This window comes from Pogona vitticeps, chromosome 5 (genome assembly GCF_051106095.1).
Source record: "Pogona vitticeps strain Pit_001003342236 chromosome 5, PviZW2.1, whole genome shotgun sequence".
Lineage (NCBI taxonomy): Eukaryota > Metazoa > Chordata > Lepidosauria > Squamata > Agamidae > Pogona > Pogona vitticeps.
In genome coordinates this window covers 99321802-99343430 of record NC_135787.1, presented here as the reverse complement: position 1 = coordinate 99343430, position 21629 = coordinate 99321802, and the positions used below count along the sequence as shown (strand labels likewise).

Sequence of the window (21629 nt, the reverse complement as noted above, 5' to 3'; positions counted from 1 at the left end):
ATGATGTTGAAGGCAGCATGTGTTTTTTAAAAACATTTTTAAAAAGATATAATTCAATCACCAGGAACATTCAACAAGAACCCAGAGGCAATCATGATCCTAATCCACTTCGTACTTCAATAAATACTCCCGGAAGTAAGAAATAGAACGATTTCCACTTGGCTCAAATAATATCACCTAGGTTTTCAGTTTGTTATGGATGCCCAAGAGGCACGTGTAGCTGCTGCATCAACTGAAATGGAAAGGGGTATCCTTAACATATCCTACTCCCATGCTGTTTAGGTCAACACCAAGACTTTTTATTACAGAAACAAGCTGGGAGCCCATAAAGATCTTTCATTCCAATGAGATACAATCAGTGTGGCAAGCAGTGATATGTAGGTATAATGCCCTCAGCACTGTGCATTCTACCAATTGCAATTTCAGAATGTTTTTTTTTTTAGGCAGCATTCTAAACTGGACTTTAACCAAGGTATGGAGAACTGGGGCAAGTTCTTTTTGCCCCATAGAAGGAACTAAAATTGATGGGAGACATTGTAAACTACGTGTCACTTGGGCAATTAGAAATTGAAAATCAACCCTAATCTGCACCCCCTTGACTTTGTTTTAAATACAGTTGCTAATCTCAGTTACATCCAGCACCCTGGATTCAGTGGGTCTAGTCTAGTTAGGATTGCCATTTGGATTCAGGACTTTGTAAGAGGTTTGGATATATGGGAGTATACATGTAGAGAAAAAGCTTGCACATTTTAGATACAGTACGACTAAAAGTCTTAATTTGAGGGATGTGGTGGCACTGCAGGAAGGAAACGGTGTTCCGTGTCTAGTCGCGCTGGCCACGTGACCACAGAAACTATCTTCAGACAAACGTTGTCTGTATGGCTTGGAAACGGGGATGAGCACTGAGCCCTAGAGTCAGACACGACTCGACTAAATGTCAAGGGCATCCTTTACCTTAAAAGTCTAATTAATTTCAATATGTCTACACAAAATGGGACTAAAGAATTTAACCCATGGGTTTTTTCTTGTCCAAGCATGAAGAAAGGGGGGTTGTTATGTAAACGGGAAGGGACATGGTGGCGCTGCGTGTTAAACTGCCCCCTAGAGTTGGATACGACTGGACTAAATGTCAAAGGGAACCTTCACCTATGTAAAAAGAGGGTGTATGTTATGCATAACAAGGGTGTGCAAACCTTCCCTTTGTGCACAGCCACATCCCAGAAATTATCCCTGGAGCGATAACCAATGTGGGAGCATAATATAGGGAACTGATAAGATCCATCACCTCCCATGCACACACTTCTTTGACCCTTTAAATCACTTCTTACAGTTTTCACATGAGTGGAGAAAACATAAATTTTAAACAAACAGGTCTTCCATCATCCAGTCCTTTGGAATTCTGTGCGGCCGGACATGATGCACCAGACCTATAAGAACACAATGCTTGTGGCAATCAGGTCAGTATTTCACTTCCATCTCTGCCTGTACTGCCACCTCAAAGGTTTGGATTCACCAAAGTGGATGGCTAGTTTTCAGATGGTGAGAGAAACACAAAAACCTAAGACAGGACCAAAATGAAAAAGGGGGGGGGACCCATAGTGTTTAAATCATGCTCTGTGTGGTTTACAATTTTTTAATTATGCAGGCTACACATTGCCCCCACCCCACAAGCTTGGTACTCATTTTACCAGCCTCAGAAGGATAGAAGGCAGAGCCAACCTTGAGCTAGCTGTCAGATCCATTGGTACTGAACGCTAACCATGAGCAGAGTTTGGGCTGCAGTACTACAGTTATACCCTGTTCAAGAGCAAGGCTCTTGAACAGATGAAATCATCTTATGTAGGCAACTTTATTCTAGAGCTGTGAATACCAAAAGCTAGATGGATACTTGAGAAAAGGATGTCTATCCCAGGTTTACCCCAGGTTTGTGCTGTAACTACAGTAAAACTGTTTTTCGCAACATCTGGAAGGCACCAGGCACAGGAACACTGTGTGTAGAAAGGGGAAGGCTAAATGATAAAACCTGTACTGCCCTTTTCTTCTGTTGCATAGATGAAGTTTGCGAGTTGTGGAAAACAAGCCCATGTCCCCTCCTGTGTCCCCAGCATCTTTTTCTTGATCGTTGTACCTTCCATACACCCAAAAGTTCTGCTAGACAACCATCTCCTTCTCTAGGTTGTCAGAAAGCGTTTTGCCAATATAATATTCTTTACGTTGGCTCTTTTCTTCTTAACTTGGAAAGAAACTGATTCACAGTAAAACAGTTGTGTCATGAAGTAGGCTGTAGTCCATGAAAGGCTATGCCATAATAAATTTGTTAGTCTGTAAGATGCCAAAAGGCACTCTGTTGATTTTTTTTTCCTAAAATGACTACCCCTTTGGAATTTATTTAGGAACAGTTCCCAAATCTTTCATTTAATAAAAGCCCATATTGTTCTTCCCTTCTAATTCAAAAAGTTTAGGTTTAGATATTTTGTAATTGGCACACATTTTCTTCTTCCCTAAAAATCCACCAAGTCTTCCTTTCTGTCATAAACATATTACAGTGGCAGTCTAACAGTGTTGTGGTGTAGCCTGGTTTTATTTATTTCAGGTTTATTTATTTGTTATACTTCTGACCTCCCGTTCCTGCACTGAGCTCAAGATGGGATACATGGCTCTTCTTTCTACTTCATCCCCACCTCAGGCCAGACTGAGATGTTATGACTGGCTCAGGGTCACCCACTGCGTTTCGTGACTGAGAGGAAAGTTGATCCCAGATCTCCCAATTCCAGCACTTTAACCACTACACAACACTGGCTCCTCTAGGAAGCAGAAATGAAGTACAGTATTCCCTAAATACATAAGAAGAGCTGCACTAAAGAATATATTTGAAATGTTTCTCGGGTTTGTTAACTCAATGAGCTGAGGAATCTACTTTGTTATGTTCTGTAATCAGGAAATATTGGCACACCAAAAATGGAAATGCAGTGACTACCAGAACTTCAGTATCTTCTGTCAAGCAGTCTCGTTGAACATTCTCTAAAAATGAGGAAATGTTCACAATAATGGCTGGTATTATGATCTCAGGGTTCAAGACCCACCACAGCCAGCTGAAGCTAAGTTTTCCCCATTGACTGTGACACCCAGCTTCCTCTAATAAAACACTGCCTGTTTCCTGACAACAACATGAATTGGAATAAACATTGACTCTGCCTTGATATAGATGAACAACTTTTACCAACCCCAGAGAAGTTTGCTTGGCCTGAAATTAAAAAAAAAAAAGTCAAAATGTATTAAATGAACCTCAGATTATTTTTATTTTGTTTACATGCACAACATTGTCAGTTAGCCATTCCTCTAAATTTTAATGACAAAAGCTTGGCAGAGGAATTTGTCAAATCTAAGCTAGTGAATTCATTTATATCCCATTATGCATTTTGCAGCTGTGACTCCTAACCTTTAAGGGAGAATATGACCAAGCATAGTATCTGACTAATGTTTGTCCATAAAGAAAACCAATAGCACAGATTTCAAAAGTTCACCATTCTAAAGGACTGCTTTTATTTATTTGTAATTTTCTTCCCATAACCCACCAGTTCCTTTCCTCCTGCCCTCTGAAGTAGTAACTAATTGTGTCTGGTCAGTTTAGGAAGCCACGGACTTGAGTTTAGATGTTTATATAGACACTGTATCAGATAAACCACGTTTCTTGTTGAGCAAGTAGTGAATTCTTTTAGATCAATGTTTAAATTGCACCCACTCTTTTTTTTTCCTTCTATAGTGATGACACAAATGGAGCATCTACCACATCTAAAATGTCCCCTGGGTCTTATCATTTTATTCTCCTTGTGAGAAATATTTGCAAGTACCTAAAGGTCTTTTTGTGTTCTCTTAAATCTTGTGATTTAAGCAATCTCTTGTACTCAACCGCCTTGTTAAGAGATTTACTGTGTTATTTTATTTCACATGATCTGTTCAGGCAGCCCATCGAATGTAATGAACACAAACATATATAGTAGGACCCCCATATCCACAATTTACCATGAATACCTGAAACCGTGGATAGTAGAAAACGCCATATACAACATACAAGGAGGCAGGACGAAGGCCACAAGGCATGCTTTTATATACAGTGGTGCCCCGCATGATGACGATAATCTATTCTGTTAAAATCGCTGTATAGCTAAATCATCGTCATGCAGAAAAAATCCCATTAGAGTGCATTGAAAACCGTTTAATGTGTTCCAATGGGGAAATACCTGATTGTCCTGCGAAGATCCTCCATAGGGCGGCCATTTTGCAATCACTGTTTTGTGAAAATCAGTCCGGAAAACAGCGGGGAGCCATTTTGCGAACCGCCGATCAGCTGTTTTAAATCGTCGTCTTGCGAACAATCGGTTTGCGAAGCACGGTCCTAATCATCATTAGACGAAAATCCCCCATAGGAAACATCATCAAAAAACTCATTGTCAAGCGATTTTATTGTCATGTGGGGTAAGCATCTAGCGGGACACCACTGTATTGTATATAAGGCTACAGAAAGCTGTGGATAACTAAACGACAGAATCAGATTTTGTGGTAAGCAGGATTTCTGCACAAATCACAAAAATATGTATTGTGTGGGGATATAGAAGATCAAGAATCAAATGGGATTAAAATATTAAAAATTAACAATGGTAGGTTACTGTAGGAATGATAATTAGTAATGATTTGCACCCCATATGGTAAACAGCATTAGAAATGACTAATATTATCACTGTATTATATAGACTAGAGATGTTAGGAGCCCTACAAGTTGAGACAGCCATGCAATTTAGTACATTTTATCCCCCATTATTAGTTTGGATGTTGGCAAAAGATGGCAAAGTGATGCTTGGGAAACCTTATTCTGAGAAATAGTGTTCCATGTGTCCACTCTATAATAAGAGTGAGTAAATTCCATTAGATTATTGCACGGCTGGTCCTACCTGTTGGCAAAGTGAGGCAACTCGTGCTTGGGTTGAAGAGTGATGGCAAACTGTCGGAATGCCAAATTACATCAACAGGCGTGCTCCTCCTAAACTAGTCTTCAATCCTCCAGTGGGGAGTGTCTTGAGTGTCAAAATGGAACACATCTTTGTGTTTAAACTGCAGTGTAAATAAGGGTCACAGGAGACTAGTATTCACTTTCTTTTTAAAGCTTGAGAGAAATTTCAGATAAATTTCAGGAATGTGTTGCTTTGAAGAGAAAAATATGCATTCTTTGAGTAAAAAGCTTTTACTTAAAAATTGCAAAAACTTTCTAATTCATAATCTCTCATTTGAATGTTATCAAATTTGTAGAAAAAGACACCAGGTAATAGGGAAATCTGATTGTCATATAAAGCTATTGGCAGATTTAAAGTGGGTATATGGAAAAATGAACAAATCCTTCCTTCCTTCCTTCCTTCCTTCCTTCCTTCCTTCCTTCCTTCCTTCCTTCCTTCCTTCCTTTCTTTCTTTCTTTCTTTCTTTCTTTCTTTCTTTCTTTCTTTCTTTGAAAAATGTGTTGCTCCTGCCATTCTTTTGAACATCAGGTTATTAATATCTAAGGTGATTCCTCAGTCCAATTTTGTTTTGAAACCTCCTTTGATGTTAATTAGTCCTTCTGAGTCCATCATCTCTTACTGAAGAGAAGAGATTCTGTTTTAAAAAACCTCTATCAACCCTTCATATATGATGCATTGTTTGTCACTAACAGCTCACACTTTTGACAGTTTTTTTTAATCTGGCAGATGATTTTTTTTTTTTACCTTTGTAACCTTGGTATTAAGACTACCATGTGTGTGTTTAGTCGTTTAGTCGTGTCCGACTCTTCGTGACCCCATGGACCAGAGCACGCCAGGCCCTCCTGTCTTCTACTGCCTCCCGGAGTTGTGTCAGGTTCATGTTGGTTGCTTCGCAGACACTGTCCAGCCATCTCATCCTCGGTCGTCCCCTTCTCCTCTTGCCATCACACTTTCCCAACATCAGGGTCTTTTCCAGGGAGTCTTTTCTTCTCATTAGATGGCCAAAGTACTGGAGCCTCAGCTTCAGGATCTGTCCTTCCAGTGAGCACTCAGGGTTGATTTCCTTTAGAACTGATAGGTTTGTTCTCCTTGCAGTCCAGGGGATTCTCAAGAGCCTCCTCCAGCACCACAATTCAAAGGCATCAATTCTTCGGCGGTCTGCTTTCTTTATGGTCCAGCTCTCACTTCCATACATCACGACAGGAAAAACCATAGCTTTGACTATGTGCTCCATCTGGGGCAATCTTGAAGGAACTTATCTGGAAGTTAACTGCTGGTGGCAGGACATCTCCTTTGCCACCAGGTGGGTCACTAGGAGCATACAGTATTATACTATGTGTGTGTGTGCTTCCTATAGTCGTTTTTATATAATCTAGGATGTTGAACTATAATGTTTCCAAGGGCTTGGATGCCCAAACAGCAGTTGCTTGGAAAGCAGGATTTAATTTTAAGTTCATTGATCTCAATGTGGATGATTTTATACAATCATATTGATATAGCTTTCAAAGGTTCTGGTATTTTCACTGTCGCAGCAGCAGAAGAAAAATGAGAATATTCCACTTAAATATATTTGCACACAAAAGGAGTCTAACTGAAGTATATGAGGACTGTGAACACACATGGGCATTCACAGTCAATGACATCACCCAGTTGATCCTTCCACTCTGGAAGTACCACTGGCTTGCTTCTGAGATGAATGAATGAACAAGATCTCTTCCTTATGAGACTGTGGAGCCCTTAGTTTTGTAATTTACTGATGTTAATCACCTTGGGCATATAAAGTGGAATAAAGACGATCTGACAAAATTATAGATGTCCATAGATTACTAGTTTTTATTTTCTTACTCCAGTTTTCTAACATGCCAAAGAGCCACCTCCAAGGAATCCTGATGAGCTAAAAACATTGGGCCAAATCCAGTTGTTAGCCACCTAGAGTAGACTCACTGAATTAATGGAGTTTCTTCCATCAGCATGTTTGATTCAATATGTCTTTTCCAGATGGGACTGTCAGTTAGAGGTAGCCCACTGACATCAACAACAGAAAGGTTCTTTTCCTCACACTGTGCTATTTTACGATAGCAAATCAGAACAGGCCCAGTTTGGTTTCAGAAGCTCAAACCACAGCGCACACTAGTTGGAGTGTTTAAATGGGATAAGAACGTATTGAATATGTAATTACATCCAAATTCAAAAAGCAAAAGACATTTACTAAATGCTCAGGAAGGAACAGAATTAGGGATGTTTAACATTCCCTTTTTCCTTAATGCGTGTATTTAACCCAATTAAAAATCAAGAGCAGGGCTTTTTATTCCATGCTAGTAGTTTTCTTCTTTAGACATATCCATGGATTATGGTTTGAGGAATTGACCATCAGCATATTGTTCACTCCCATATCTGTTTCCAGTGAACATTTCCTTGATATATAACTCTTATATTTATCTCCACCTATTTTTCCTGGAAGCTTCTGTGGAAATTTTTTCCTAGGTGTGTACTCTTAGGCTTGTAGGTGATTATGTTTTTTGTGTCAGGTAGCCAAAGCTTTTACAATTTGAAGGTATCCTGTCTGTTCTCCTGCCATATAACCCAAAATTAGAGGCAGCTACTGTGTGAACTAGCTCCACAAGGAAAGTTGAGAGTAAACCAGAAATTTACCAGGGAGCAAGAAGTTAGGTGAGTAGTACGTGTTTGCCATGCCCCCAGAATCTATCCTAGCATATCCAGCTGTCAAGAAGAATGTGATGGGAAAGAAAATAATAGGCATATAATCCATGTCAGTCGGATCTTTTTCTCTAGCTACTGGTTGATTGGAATACATTTGATCACAATTGCCACTTTATCTTATTTAAAGCATCTGCTTATGTAATACAGTCTTGAGGGTCTTCTTTGAAGACCAGCTTTCAAATGAATTCTATTTGCAAGCAGCCCTCTCTGCCCTGTGTACAAAGAAGACCAAAAGATATTTTAAAAAGTAGACAGTAACGCTAGAATCCTGTTGGTTTATGTAATCACATAAGGAAAGTTGTGCACGTGGATTGAGCTGTTTTTTGGGCATCTGTCATATGTCTGATTGTCCCATGACTAGTCACATTATGTGCTATAAATTGAACCAGATGTTGGCCTAAGTATTTTATCTGTGGATAGTCATTTCTGCAAAATCTTCATGCTTCATTACATTGTTCAGTATTTTAAGAAGCCACATTTCAGATGCAGTGACCACTGTTAAGGATATCGCCATCCTGCTGTTTTTTGAGTGTCTTTTCTGTCTTCCATTCCACCCTTGTACATGATATTTATACAGATATCTGCTCACTAAGTCTACATTCCATGTATCTAATGCTGTAGTTTGCAGTCCAAAATTACTTATACTAAATAAAACGTGTTAGTCTTTTCAAGTGCCACAGGACTCTTTATTGGTTTTGCTATGAAAGGCTAAGGAGAGCATCTGCATTGGTCTTTTACCCTGCAGTTTGCATCAGGTTTGCCATGGAGGAAGTCAGATTAAAACATAATGCAAAGTTCAATATTGGTAAGCCCAGTAGAGAATCGTCTCTCTTTAATGGGGAATCTTTTTAAAAAAAGTTTAGCTAGTGGGTGGTTTAAATTTGCTTCATCTCACTAACATTGATTTTCTCTGCTTTCTGTCCTGTGTGTTTTCCTGATCTGATTCCAAGGCATGCTTGCAGGGATGTCAGTTTGCCTCAACTCAGCACTTTTTGCCTCCAGTCTGTTCTTGTGATTTTTTTTAATACTTTAGAATTATGTGTTGATAAGTAATATGTCAGATAAATGATTGGTCAATGGGGGCGTGAGGGAAGGCAAAGAAAGGGATGTGTTCCCAGTGGAAATTACCAATTGACACCTCCATAGATCAAAGGCAGTCCCATCATTAATACTCAATGCAAAGATTTGACAGCTTTCTCTTGCTTCTTTCCCTACTCACTCCTGCAACACTGTTGTTTAGATGGTTATAGTGATTTCATCCATGGAAACCAGCAGGAACCCACTTTGAAAAACTACAGATCAAAGCATATTTTTCCTGTTGTGTAGTCATACTTTAACATGGCTACCCTGTGGATAGTTCTTTATACTGCTCTGAAGGACTAAATTGCTTGCTAATCATAGTCTAGTAATAAATGTGTAAGCCAGTAATCAATGCAGTGGTGCTTCCAATTCCCCATAAAATAACTCTATACTTCCATAATAGAAATCGTATGTACTTGCAAAGTGAGGGAAATCCACATTGTCATTCTTGCTGTTGTTGTAGAAGGGGAAAAAAGAAGTCTTCCTGTTCTTTATGTGATTGGGGAGAGTGTACAGTGGTGCCTTGCTTAGCGATTGCCTCGTTTAACGATGTATTCGCTTAGCGATGAGGTTTTTGGAGCGATCTTGCGCTCCGTTTAGCGATGTTTCCTATGGGGAAATTTCGCATAGCGATGTTCGGGACCTTGCTTCGCTTAGCGATGACAGTTTAGGTCCCCCTGTTTCGCTTAGCGATGTCCGTTTTCGCTATTTTAAGTGTGTCTTAAAATGTTCAAATACTATTTAAAATGCTTGGAATCGTTAGTGCACCTTGTAAAACCTTTGCAAACTTAATTTGGCTTTGTTCTAAGTCTTCGTTAATTTTTCGTGAATTCCCCCCCCCCATTGGAATGCATTGAACTGTAGGTTTGACAGAACAAAGCCAAATTAAGTTTGCAACGGTTTTGCAAGGTGCACTAACGATCCCAAGCATTTTAAACAGTTTTTGAACATTTTAAGACACTTTAAAAATAGCGAAAACGGACCTGTCAAAACCATTGAAATGCATTGAAACCTATTCAATGCATTCCAATGGGGGAACCACATTTCGCTTAGCAATGTTTCCTATGGCGATTTTTGCTTAAGGACGATAATCCGTTCCCATTGGAACGGATTATCCGGTTTTCAATGCATTTCTATGGGAAATTGTGTTTCACTTAGCAATGTTTTCCCATAGCGATGTTTTTTTGGGAACCAATTAACATCGTTAAGCGAGGCACCACTGTATTTTAAACTTTTTGTATAAGGAAGTATGGTTTCAACATGGTGAAAAACAATTTTATGTGTATACAGAAGCCTCAGAATTGGAGATTTCTTTTTTAAAAATTCTTTAATATGATTGGATAACAAAAAAAAGTGTCCTTATTCTTCGTTCCTTGGGTATTTAGTTTGGCCCTGGATGCAAGGACTTAGCTACAGGCTGACGTGCCAGCAACTGACTGTGGTGGGCAAACTCAAAGGTTTAATTTCAGAAAGTGTGTTTATGTTTTCCCAGCGGCCACGTTAATGATAGCTCTCCAAGCCCTGCTTTTTACCACCAACATATGACTGGATTCTCTGTGTTTAAAAGTGTAGTGACACTTCAGGTGGTTTTAAATAACCTCCGCTCTCAGCAGCTTCTTTCATGTTTTCTCCATTGTTCTTCTCCACCCTCCTACTCTTCTCTCTCTCTTCTACTTTAAAACCAAAAGGCAATAAAAAAGTAACAAGTTGGACAATTGGCACTTCCAAATTTGGGAACACATATTTTTGCAAAGATCTGTGTAATCTATCTGCACTCATAGAGATCCATATCAAACCTGAATGATCAAAGCACTGTAAATATTAGATGCCGCAGAACACAGATTGGTCCAACTGATACATTTAAACAAGGTCCCGCAAGTTGGATGTTGTCACTTTACCCCTTCTTGGCCTAACCTTATGACCACCACGCCAATGCCAAGAGTGATAGTGCAGACGAGGTCAAGGAGAGTTCCCGAGCTCAGTTTCCTGCTCGTTCAGCTAGGCCTGTTCTGTGGCTTTCATAGGATTAAAGAAACATTTACATTGAGGTTCGGTGAGCATTTTCACGTTGCCGCTTGCCCTTGTTCAAACAACAGTTTAAACCCAGAAGATTAAGGAAGGGATTTGTGTGAACTTGTAGTGTAAGATGAGTTGGTGCACCTGGCTCTCTTTGCAAGCAAAATCAACGGAACTTGTGTGGTATATCCATGTAGCTAAATAAAAATGAGCCTTGATTTTTCATACCTTAAGAAGCTGAATGGGCATTTGAAAATAGAGCATAGAGTGGTGCAGGGTCTTTTGCATTATACTCTACCTTACCTTTTGCTCTCTCTTCAGCTTCTTCAGGAGAGATAATGGAACTGAAGGCCTTAGCAGAGGATACATAGATACCATACATAGTCATCCCTTCAGACTCACATAGACCAATGTAGGCTCTAGTTAGTTCTCTACCTTATGGACATACTGAAGGCATGTTCAACAAAGGTTTGAATGCTTTTCTTTCAGTAACTGTTCCCACCCATGCTGAGTCAAAACTACTTTTAAAATTCCCTTCACATTTAAAAGCATTTTGCCACACTCCTTTATTTATTTATGCCAAGTAATTGTTTTTTTAAAAAAAACATTTGTAGGCATCTTTTTCTGTCCACAGATGATGATGAACTGATGTACCATGGTCATGACTAAAACTTTTTTCTTTTTGTTCCTCTGTGATTGGAGGTTGCATGTTTTGATTCAGGATGCAGAAGCTCTGAACAATGATGACGTGTTGCATCCAGTTTTTGCAACCAATAAACTTTTCTTATTTCTGAATTTCTTTTCGCTCCATTCTTGAGTGATCAGCTGTCACAATCTGTACATTTTATTTCTCATTGCATGAGAAATAATCCAGAGCTTTCTGGATTTTATATTTCATGATTTCTTGGACTTTTTCTGTTCCTAGGATCTGGTGTGATAAATCCATATTTCAAACCTTTCTTTTTTAATAGTAGCCAGTGTTTATTTGTAATATCCAAAATTTCATGCCAGATAGAAGAACCAAGAATATGTAGCACCATATAATGCTCATTCTTGCAACCAGTTTTGTTGGTATGTTATTTATTTTAAAGAAGCTATTGCAGATTAAAATGAATCTTGCCAAATACAATAATACAAAATAATTCTGAAGTATAAAAATTAGAATAAACTTTAGGCACACAACATTATAGACCCCTTTTTTGTAGTTATTTGCACAGTGAACACACCACCAAAGCTACAAACTGCTTGCATGCTTATCATTGCACATGCAGGATTTTTCAACAGGATTTTGGCCTACTGATATTCATGTAAGCTTTGCGTAGCTAATCACAGCTAACTGAGAATGTTCCAGGACAACTTGAAGTGTGGCCGCAATATAAGCCACAATGAGCTACAGAAAGTTGCATAGGCATTACAGCCACACCAGTGGGATTCCAGACAATCAAGCTAAAGTACAGAATAACACAAGGAATATGCCCACTGCTATTACTTGCTCTGTTCATTTCTCATTTCCCCTGTTAATTGTCTGGCAGTGGGAAAAGATGCTGCAGTACCCAAGGATGGGTTGAGGGCCTCCTGTGGATTCCTAACAGTGGAAAAGAACCTTCCCTCTCCAATCCTTCACTGTTAGTATGTCTAGTTCTAAACATCTCCACCAGACTCTGAAATATTTCTACCCAATTGAAATCAACTTGAACCACTGAAGTGTTCATTTAGTGTTATATTTTGTCCTATCCTAAATACTCATAAATCATGTTAATAGATGGCATCATCTTCCTTCCCCCCATTTAGCAGCAAGAGAGGTTTAATTGCATACTCAAGTCTAGCTTTTTTAAAAAAAAAGAGGAATCTGATAGCACACATTCCAGACATATTAACAAAGAATACTGTAAATCTAGTTTTAATGACTAAGGTTAATTTATGGATTTACAGAAACTCTTCAGAGGTCACATGTACTTCAGAGAAATTATCTGTATTGTCTTACTGCCCAAGCGCTGTAATAAAAGTTTAGTTTGAAAAAATCAAAATTGTTGTGCAGTATCATAGCAGAGAATGCGCTCGATCAGTACTACTCAGCTATGATGGTGGATTAAGTTGTGGTTTGTTGGTTTGTTTGTTTAATTCTTATTGTATCTGGGTAGAAAGAGATCAGACAAAATATTCTATACCTTTCTAACTTTTTATCTGAAAAAGTATGTCTTGCATTTGAAACAAGTTGGGCCATTCAGTAAATTATTGTTTGCATTTACTACTTAGTTTCTCCAACTTTGTAAATGTGCCCTGCTAAAGATGCCTGCCTTGGTTAAGGAACAGTCAGTTAATAGAATATTCAGTAGTAGTAGTTAAAGCGGTTTGCTTTATATCACTAATTTAAATTTATTACATTTCCCGCCTGCCTTTCAGTCATCTGACCCTCAAGTCTGGTGATATAATTCCTCTGTGTACACACTTTTTAGTTTCATCAGCTGAAAATAGATTTCCTATTTTGCATTATAGGAAGAGGAAAGCTAGTGGTTGTGTACATTCCAGTACCCAGCTGAGTGATTGTTAGAGGAATTTCCCCCACTAACTTCCCAGTCTAGACACATCTCCTTTAAAGACATGTCCAACATATGGCATTATATTTGTACAAGCTTCACTGCAGTACAAGACATGACATCCTTAAAGTATTAAACTAGACACAGCCTAAATTACTTTCATATGGTGATTTAATTTATTGGTTTTGTAATGGTAGCTACTTAACATAAGGAACTATAGTCATGAGAAACTTTAACAAATATACTGTACTGAGAAGTGCTGTCAATCAATGTGAAAAGCCACAGGTGGACTTTCAAGGGGGAAAAAGTATGTCCTCTCTAAGGATTAACTGTAGAACCCACTCAGTGGATTTCTGTATATATATTAGTGGGTATTCTGTTTTGCTATATTCTCTGCCAAGTTGTAGAGATGGAAGTTTCACAATTTTGAATGTTCTCATTTGCTACTTGATGGGGCAATTAATGTAGTGGGAAGCATGGTATGCTAATAAATTTGGAGATTAGTCTTTCTCCCTTTGAGATCAAATTAGTTCCTTTCTGTGGGGGAGCAATGTTTTTCAAAAATGATCAGTATGGACCAAATAATTTGAGCCATTTAAGCTATGCTAACCTAAAGTCTATATTATCTGAGTAAAGGAGCATCATATAGTTTCTGAACATTTCATGTGCTCTCTTTCAAGTACAAATGTCTTTCTAAAGGTAAATGTTTTAACTGTACCAAAGTTTTCTGTATCTTGGATGTGAAACAGCTTAGAAGTGTATTCTCAATGTGATATTTTGCCTTTGATAGAGACATGTTTAATGTGGTTTTAGCAGTCAAAGCTTGGGCTCATATGTATACTGCAGGACTTTCTCGGGTTTTATCAATGCAATAAATCAGATTAACCAAGCAGCAGGTTACCACTGTATACATGTGGGGACAATTGTTTGTGACTGAAGTGGCAGGAAGGGATGGTCACTTATCAAAGTGCATTGCAGGTTTTTGTTTCAAGAGGACAAGAGCCCTCTCTGCCAGGTGATGTGCTTAGAATGGAGGATTCCAGCTTTCCATTTAAAGAAACATCTGGAGCCACTGCAAAGCAATTTCAGCTACAGGGACACTAGGGGAACATTATGTCTTTTAGTAATGAGAACCACAGAAAGTTCCAGTAAGACCAATTAGGATTTGCCCAAGGCAGTTTTTGTCCCCAAGTCAGTCTGGAACAAGCATGTGATAAGTACTCCAAAAATGTCATGTTTTCATGACATTTTCAAGTCTCACTATGCTGACACTCCTGCTGAGACTTCCTTCTACAACTCCAGGACATCCAGGCATCCCCAAAACAAGACCTGTTCTTCCCCTACCCCGACTTCTCCCACCCCTTTTTTTTCAGCAGTTGCAGCAACCAATAACAACTTTGGTAACTTGGGTCAAAGCCAATAGACCTCCCCAAAGAGCATATGCAGTAGACCAGTGGATCCCAAACTTGGGTAAATGAGGTATTCTTGTATTGCAATTCCCAGAAGCTTTTACCACCATCTGTGCTGCCTGGGGTTTCTGGGAGTTGCAGTCCAAGAACCACCTGGGTTACCCAAGGTTGGAAAACCACTGCAATAGAAGAAAATGAGATATAGCAGTGAACTAATTATGAACAATGGCATTTCAGTACTATTTAGTTAATAAGCAATATTTTCATTTTATGTGGTAGAGAATATGAGCTGTCAGCCTATTAACACAGCCTAAAAGCCTCTTTGTGATTAACTTGTCTTTCCTACCTCTGCACCAAGAGTTACATATTGGCGTTCTTTCCTCCATGGAGAGGCATATGAGCAGGATTTTTTTTCAACCCAGCTTCCTCTCAGTCAGTCATTTATCAGATTGTGCTAGAATCAAATCACCTCAATCTTTCATTAGCAACTTTATTTTTGTAGCTTGGTGATTTCTGGTTGGTTAACCTTCACTCCCCACCTCTCACACTCTTAAAAGCTAGTTTTGCCATTTTCCATGTTAGTAAAAGGGAGAATAAAGATAAATGAGAACATTAGTCTGTAACTGTTTGACTTCGGGATTTTCAAAAAATACTTCTTCTGTGAAGTTGTGCCTCTGATGAACTCCAAGGTAACCACTTCCTTTTCTCATTAACCCTGTGGCATCTTAAGTACTTCCTTTGGAGCATCCGCTGCTCTGAGCAGCAGGATACTGTACCTGCCCTCCAGTATCTGACTTGTGAGAACAGGCCCACTTCTGTTCCTCTACGAAGTAAGTGGGCTTATATGGTGTTGAATGAGTCAAGCCACTCCCAGACTGGAAAACCATGAGGGAGGGGGTAAGGAGCAGCACCAGCAGGACCTTCCTGCACTGAAGTTTGAGGTTCTTGTGGTTTGACTTCAAAATTAATTCTTCAAGCCTAGAAACCAGTCTTTAGCACTTTGATGTTACAAGAACCCACTTTCTCTTTGATATTAGATGCAAAAGTATCCAAACAAACCATTTCTAGATTTGTCAAAAGTGATTAGAGTCCCAGGGAAGGAGATTGGAAGTTGTTTTTCTCTTGTACCACGTGATTAATTCACCTGCAGCCCTTTGTTTTTGATCATGCATTTCTGCATAGGTATCTTGTTGCCTACAATTTTCAGGTTGATCTGCAGAATTGCTTATGGGTGGGTGGTCTGCCATTGAGCAGAAAGGTAAGCTAAGAGGTTTTTCTGGTTTTTGACTTTGTGCAGTTCCTTGGAAAGTTATATGGCAGTCAGAAGGACAGCTTACACATGATTATCAATAGTCCTCTACAGTTCTCAAACGAAGGGGTCTGTTGTAGAATGCATGTTTGCATTGCATGGGGCAAGGCCTGAGGCCCATCACAAAGTCCTACAGCAAATGAATATTGGACCCGGAATGTGCTATACATAGTGCTTATTTTCAGACAGACAGATTTATATGACAAGGAGCACTTTAAAAACCTGACTCAGTTGATCATGTCGGTAGGGGGGAAAAGAATTACTTGGATATAATCTACAGGTTACCATTCTTCTTTAAAGACAAAAGGATATGTATTATCCTTCAGCACTGCCCCACTCATCAGAAAGGCTGGCTTCCTGGTTTATTTTTCACTCTCTTCCTACTGGAATAGAAGGGTGTTAATGGGCATCTTTGTGAGCATTTCAGTCAAAGTGAAAGGAGAGAGGAAATCTTTCAGAGAAGGAAATCAACATGGACGGGTCCCGTCTGTATTTATCACGAAGCAGACTCATAAAGGAGACAGAGATATGGGCACTGCCTGGTTTTATGGAAAACCAGGAACATAATAAATTCCTTTGTTGTATGAAGGAATCTGTGATACAGATCCAAAGAGCAGGGTGTCAGAGGGTGTCAGAGCAGTTAGTGAAATGAAAAGATTTTCATACAAGTGATTTTATAAAAGATGCAAGGAAAGAAAACACAAGTGGTGCTTTAAATGTCATTCCAGGCACAAACCCCACAGAAGGCAGTATAGATTGACCATCAGCATCTGACTCTAGATGCTTAAACTAGTATAGGTTCTGGTAGTACCAGAAAGGGCAGTGTGTCGAGTATTTAGTTGGGGTGTGCTGAGCAAAGCAGGGGTGCAATCAACCTCCATGGTCCTCGCAGAGAAGAAAACACGAGACAACAGCTTCGTCCTTAAAGCTTATATTACATATGTAGAGTCTTCACAAAATACTCCAACAGCATGTCCTCTAGCAAATCTCCAAACTCTTCACACCATACAGTATGTATGTACTTCTGTACAATATATAGTACATATAACCAATCGGGTAACATTACCTCATCTCAGGTGATCTCATATGAATTACATCAGCCTTCTGCCTAGTTAGCATGACTCAGCTTTATACACAGCTGTACAATATGGCTGATTAACAACTTCCTTTATAACCAGGGGTCTCCAAACTACGGCCTGCAAGCCACATCCAATCTGTGTTGCTGTTTTGTCCGCCCCGTTGTCTTCAGCCCATGTGTGTTGGGGGGGCTCCATCGATGCATGCGGGGAGGGGCAGGCAAGAGTGCGGGTGGGTGTGCAGGCAGGGACAAGCAGGGGTGTGTTTGCGGGAGGTGGGGGTGCATGAATGTATGTGGACATGAGGGCAGGGGAACATGTGTGGATGCAGGGGGGCACACACACTCGCACACACATTCCTGTTCCTTTGGCCCTCAAAAACTTTGAAAATACCCGGTGTGGCCCTCTGCTTTATACATTCAGTCTTAAGATATCAATTTCCTCTACTATAATACTTGTAATTTCCGGACACAGTGGTGTAGTGGTAAATCTAGAAGTGCAGGTGCTCATCATGGCAGTCCCCATGGCCAGCTCCCACCTGCAACAGGAGATGTGCGTTCAAAATGGACATTGCTGGATATGCCTATATCAGCAACTGAGAAGTGGGTCGTATGTAACATGACTTGTAATTGTCCATTTGAGGCCAAACCACTCTCAAATACTTTGCTTTACATCAGGGATTGTGTACAACAATATACTGTTCCTGGAAAATCTCTGAGAGAACAGGAAGGACTGTGTGGGATGGACGATAATATCATTGTCCAGGCTACTCAGAATGTCCTGTGGCTTCAAGCCTTGTTTCTGGTATACCACTGACCATAGAGGGCGCCATTTGCATATGCCTCTGATAAAGAGGCTGAACGAGGCCTCCTCCAAATCAGAATGGAAACAAAAGGAACAATAGGGATCCTTTGGGCTGCAAAAATAGAACTCAGATAAGCATAGCTCAATGGCTGTGTTTTCTCCTTTACAACATACCAACTGACAACATAACACTTAGCAACTCCAGTCACACTGGCAATTATCTGATTTTTTTGTAGGCTGAATGCACCAGTGAATGTTTAGATCAGATCACAAAGATTACAGCTGGAGTTCGCTTTAAGTTGCCAGAAATAAAAAAGAGAGGTTTATGCCCTTACCAGAACCAGAAATGTCTTATTACTTTACATACAATATAGCCTTTTCTGGACACAGGAAACTTACAGTTGGTTTTATGGAATCATAAGTGCTCCAACATGTATTGGTCCTTCTCTCCTTAGTACTTCAAACAAATGGGAAGTACTGAGGGGCAATGAAAACCCAGAGGGATTGTGCAGATTTCTGAAAAGATACAATTTAAGATACAGTGGACCCTTGACTTACAGACGGCTTGACTTACAGACTTTTTGAGTTACAGACTTCTCTGGCCGCAAAATTTAGGTTTGACTTGCAGCCTGAGAATTGACTTACAGACCAGAAAAAAACCAAAATGGAACAAAAACGGCCTGTTACGGGATTAATCGGTTTTCAATGCACTGTAGGTCAATGGAGACTTGACTTACAGACTTTTTGACTTGAGAACCGCCTTCCAATACGGATTAAGTTCTCAAGTCAAGACCCCACTGTAGCTGCATTGCAGTACAGGTGTATTGCAAGGATGTACAGGAGTTTGGACTCACTCAAATCTGTAAATCTTCCAGAAGTGCAACTTCACAATCTTCCATAGTGAGATTAAAAGGTTTTCATAGAGCCACTGTTAGGTTGATAAGAGTTTCTATTAAGCAGCGACTGGAGATCCAAAGATTCCCAACTCTTTTCTGGTATGATCACCAAAGCACTCCTAGCCTTCAGCAATACTTTCTACAAAGAAATCTCATTCACACAGCTGGTCTTCCTCTAGCTGTTCCTGCACATGGAATATGTAGAATTTTACCTAGTAACCTACCATGAGACTGCATTTCCCCCATGTCATATCACCATGTTATTTCCGAATGTCTTGAGCTGTCAGCCAAGATGCCCTGTCTGAATTAAGTCTGATTAAGTGCAGCAAAGATGAACAGCTCATGCACAGTTGGTTCATCAAGCTGGCATAGAGGAGGGCTGACTCAAAAAAGCTGGAAACAAGGCATGGCAGAGCATAGATATCCTAGGGGCTTGACTTGATAATCTGTAGGGTCCCTTCCAGCAATCAAGTTTTAAGATGCTGATGGTGATAAAATCCACTGAGAATTTATTGTGTTTAATAGAGATAGACACAAACCAATGGTTCCTGCCCACTTCTAGTGTTTAATCATCACAACATAGATATCCCAGGGGCTGAACTCAATGATACATAGGATCTGTTGAGTTGTGGCTTTTGTAAGTCAGTTGATTGGGAGCAGGAGGCTTTTACAAAGCTTTCAGTATCCTCCCCACTTTATCTATAGAATGTGGTCAGACCATAGCCTTTTCAGGGTTCTGTCCATAACCTTGTTCTTTAACTACTGCCTCTCCTGGAGCCCCATAGCTTCATTTGGGGGTGGGAGGGGTGCTGCACTGTGCCCTGCTGTGATTGGTTGTGCACCGCCCTTTGCTAACTCTGTTTTGACTACCTTTATGTTACCAGCCTTTGGGGAGCAAAACAACATACTGATTACAAGTCTTTGTAAGTCTTCCTCTATTTCTACCACAGGCCCTTTGCTCCTTTTTCTCTTCTAATTAAATGTACTGACCTTGTGGGAAGGAAGGATATGAAATCCACTCCACATGTGACATCTAATTAGGATTGCAACGTTCATAAAGCTTCTTGTTTTTTCAGCCTTTGCTGCTCTTTCTACTGTTCATTTTCTCTGATTAACTGCTGAAGTTTGGGCTAGGGAACCATTTTTCTTGGACCCAAATATATTTGAAACTTTTAAAATGTTATTACAGAACAGAAAAGACACTTGATAAAATTGTAAAGTGTATTTTGTGATATTTCACATTTCATTTGGCCAGATGTCTAAAATCCACAAGACCTTATGTTTTTTCAAAATAAAGTATCTTTGTATCATAATAAGCAGTGAGTAAAAGGAGGGTAATGCAACTGAGGAACCAAGTTACTAGTATTTTGAATGAGTAAAGAGGATCTCAAAAAGCACATGGGTGGGTGAATGCTGCTAGAAAGATGTTGGCGTGTAATGATGTAGAATATATTTGTGTTTTACTGAGTTTGTAGCTATATTTAATAGTAAAAATAGCAACATCACGTTGCTGCTTAGTATTCTAGGAATAGGCAGAGTATGGAGGTAATGATGAGTTACTCTTGGGGGAATAAGAATTCTGGGATCTGGAATAAAATCAATCACTCATACAGTGCTTCAGTGTCTCCTTTTGACATCAAAAGCCTTGGACTGGAGTGTTCTTGCTTTGCGTGTTCCTGTACAGGAAGCTAGTGAAGGAAAATGTTTGAAATGAACTTAAATGTCACAAAAGCGTTGTAAGTTTCCAGGTTCTCCAGAACTCTTCATGAACCTGTGGTAGCACCCAGCCTAGTGTAGAGTTCTGGAGAGCTCAAAAATTTGCATTTCCTTTTGTGACATTTTGGTTGATCCTAATAACAGTATTGCTGAACTGTGGGGTTTTGAATTGTTTTCCCATGGGCAAGCAGAGGGTTTTTGCTTTTTTTTAAAAAAAAAAATGTATCTACTAAAAATGTCATTTTTAACTAAAATATTCCTATAATAGAATCATGACAATGTATAAACTTCAGAAATCTGAAATATTGTACAGAAGAATGCAGTTAATAATGCTTCTGTTTTCAGTCCTGATAATACCTTATGGAAGGATGTCGGCAATGTCTAATAAGTATGAAATGCTGGATACGGTAATGATACTGCTACTGCTTTTCGTCAGTGTCTGTATTACAGTCAGTTTGACTTTACTACTATTATAGTTAATTTTTCATAAATTCTTTCAATATTTTGTGAAGGCGAAAAATACAGATATAAATCTTGTTTGCTACATTTGGCAAAAAGAATAATGTTTCATTGACATACGAAACAGTCTTGCCAGTAAATCTGTGTTATTTTAATGGGAGTTTCGAAGGTTCTTTAACCAATAACTAATTACAAACAAGTTACACTGTCTAAAGCAGGGTCGGGGAACATGTTCCTATGTAGAAGTTGAGGAGTTACAATTCCCATTACCCCTCACAAATGACTTGGGTGGCCAGGGCTGATAGGAATTGGAATCTCAATAGACCCGGAGGCCTAGGGGTTATTCTGCCCTGAAATATGTTTTGCTGATTTTAATGTATTTGTTTAATTTTAATGGTATTTATGGCAGACTGGTTTATGTGATTTTATTTTACTTTTTAGCTAAATGTAGTTGCATATTTTTAAAAAAAGTTTGTAAGCCATTTTCAGTGTTATCTTCAGTGGAAAGGCAAGATAAAATGTATTAAATAAGTAAGGGGATGAGAAATATAGAGGAAGTTCTTTTAAAACCACTTGAGTTTGCTGTGTTTGCCCTCA

The 21629-nt window shown here is 39.4% G+C and overlaps 1 protein-coding gene across 2 annotated transcripts in view; it reads left to right on the top strand.

Annotated features, from left to right (window-relative positions):
* Positions 1-21629, top strand: part of CCDC91 (coiled-coil domain containing 91) — a 190928-nt gene that overhangs the window by 167239 nt on the left and 2060 nt on the right. The gene's annotated exons all lie outside the window — the stretch shown is intronic.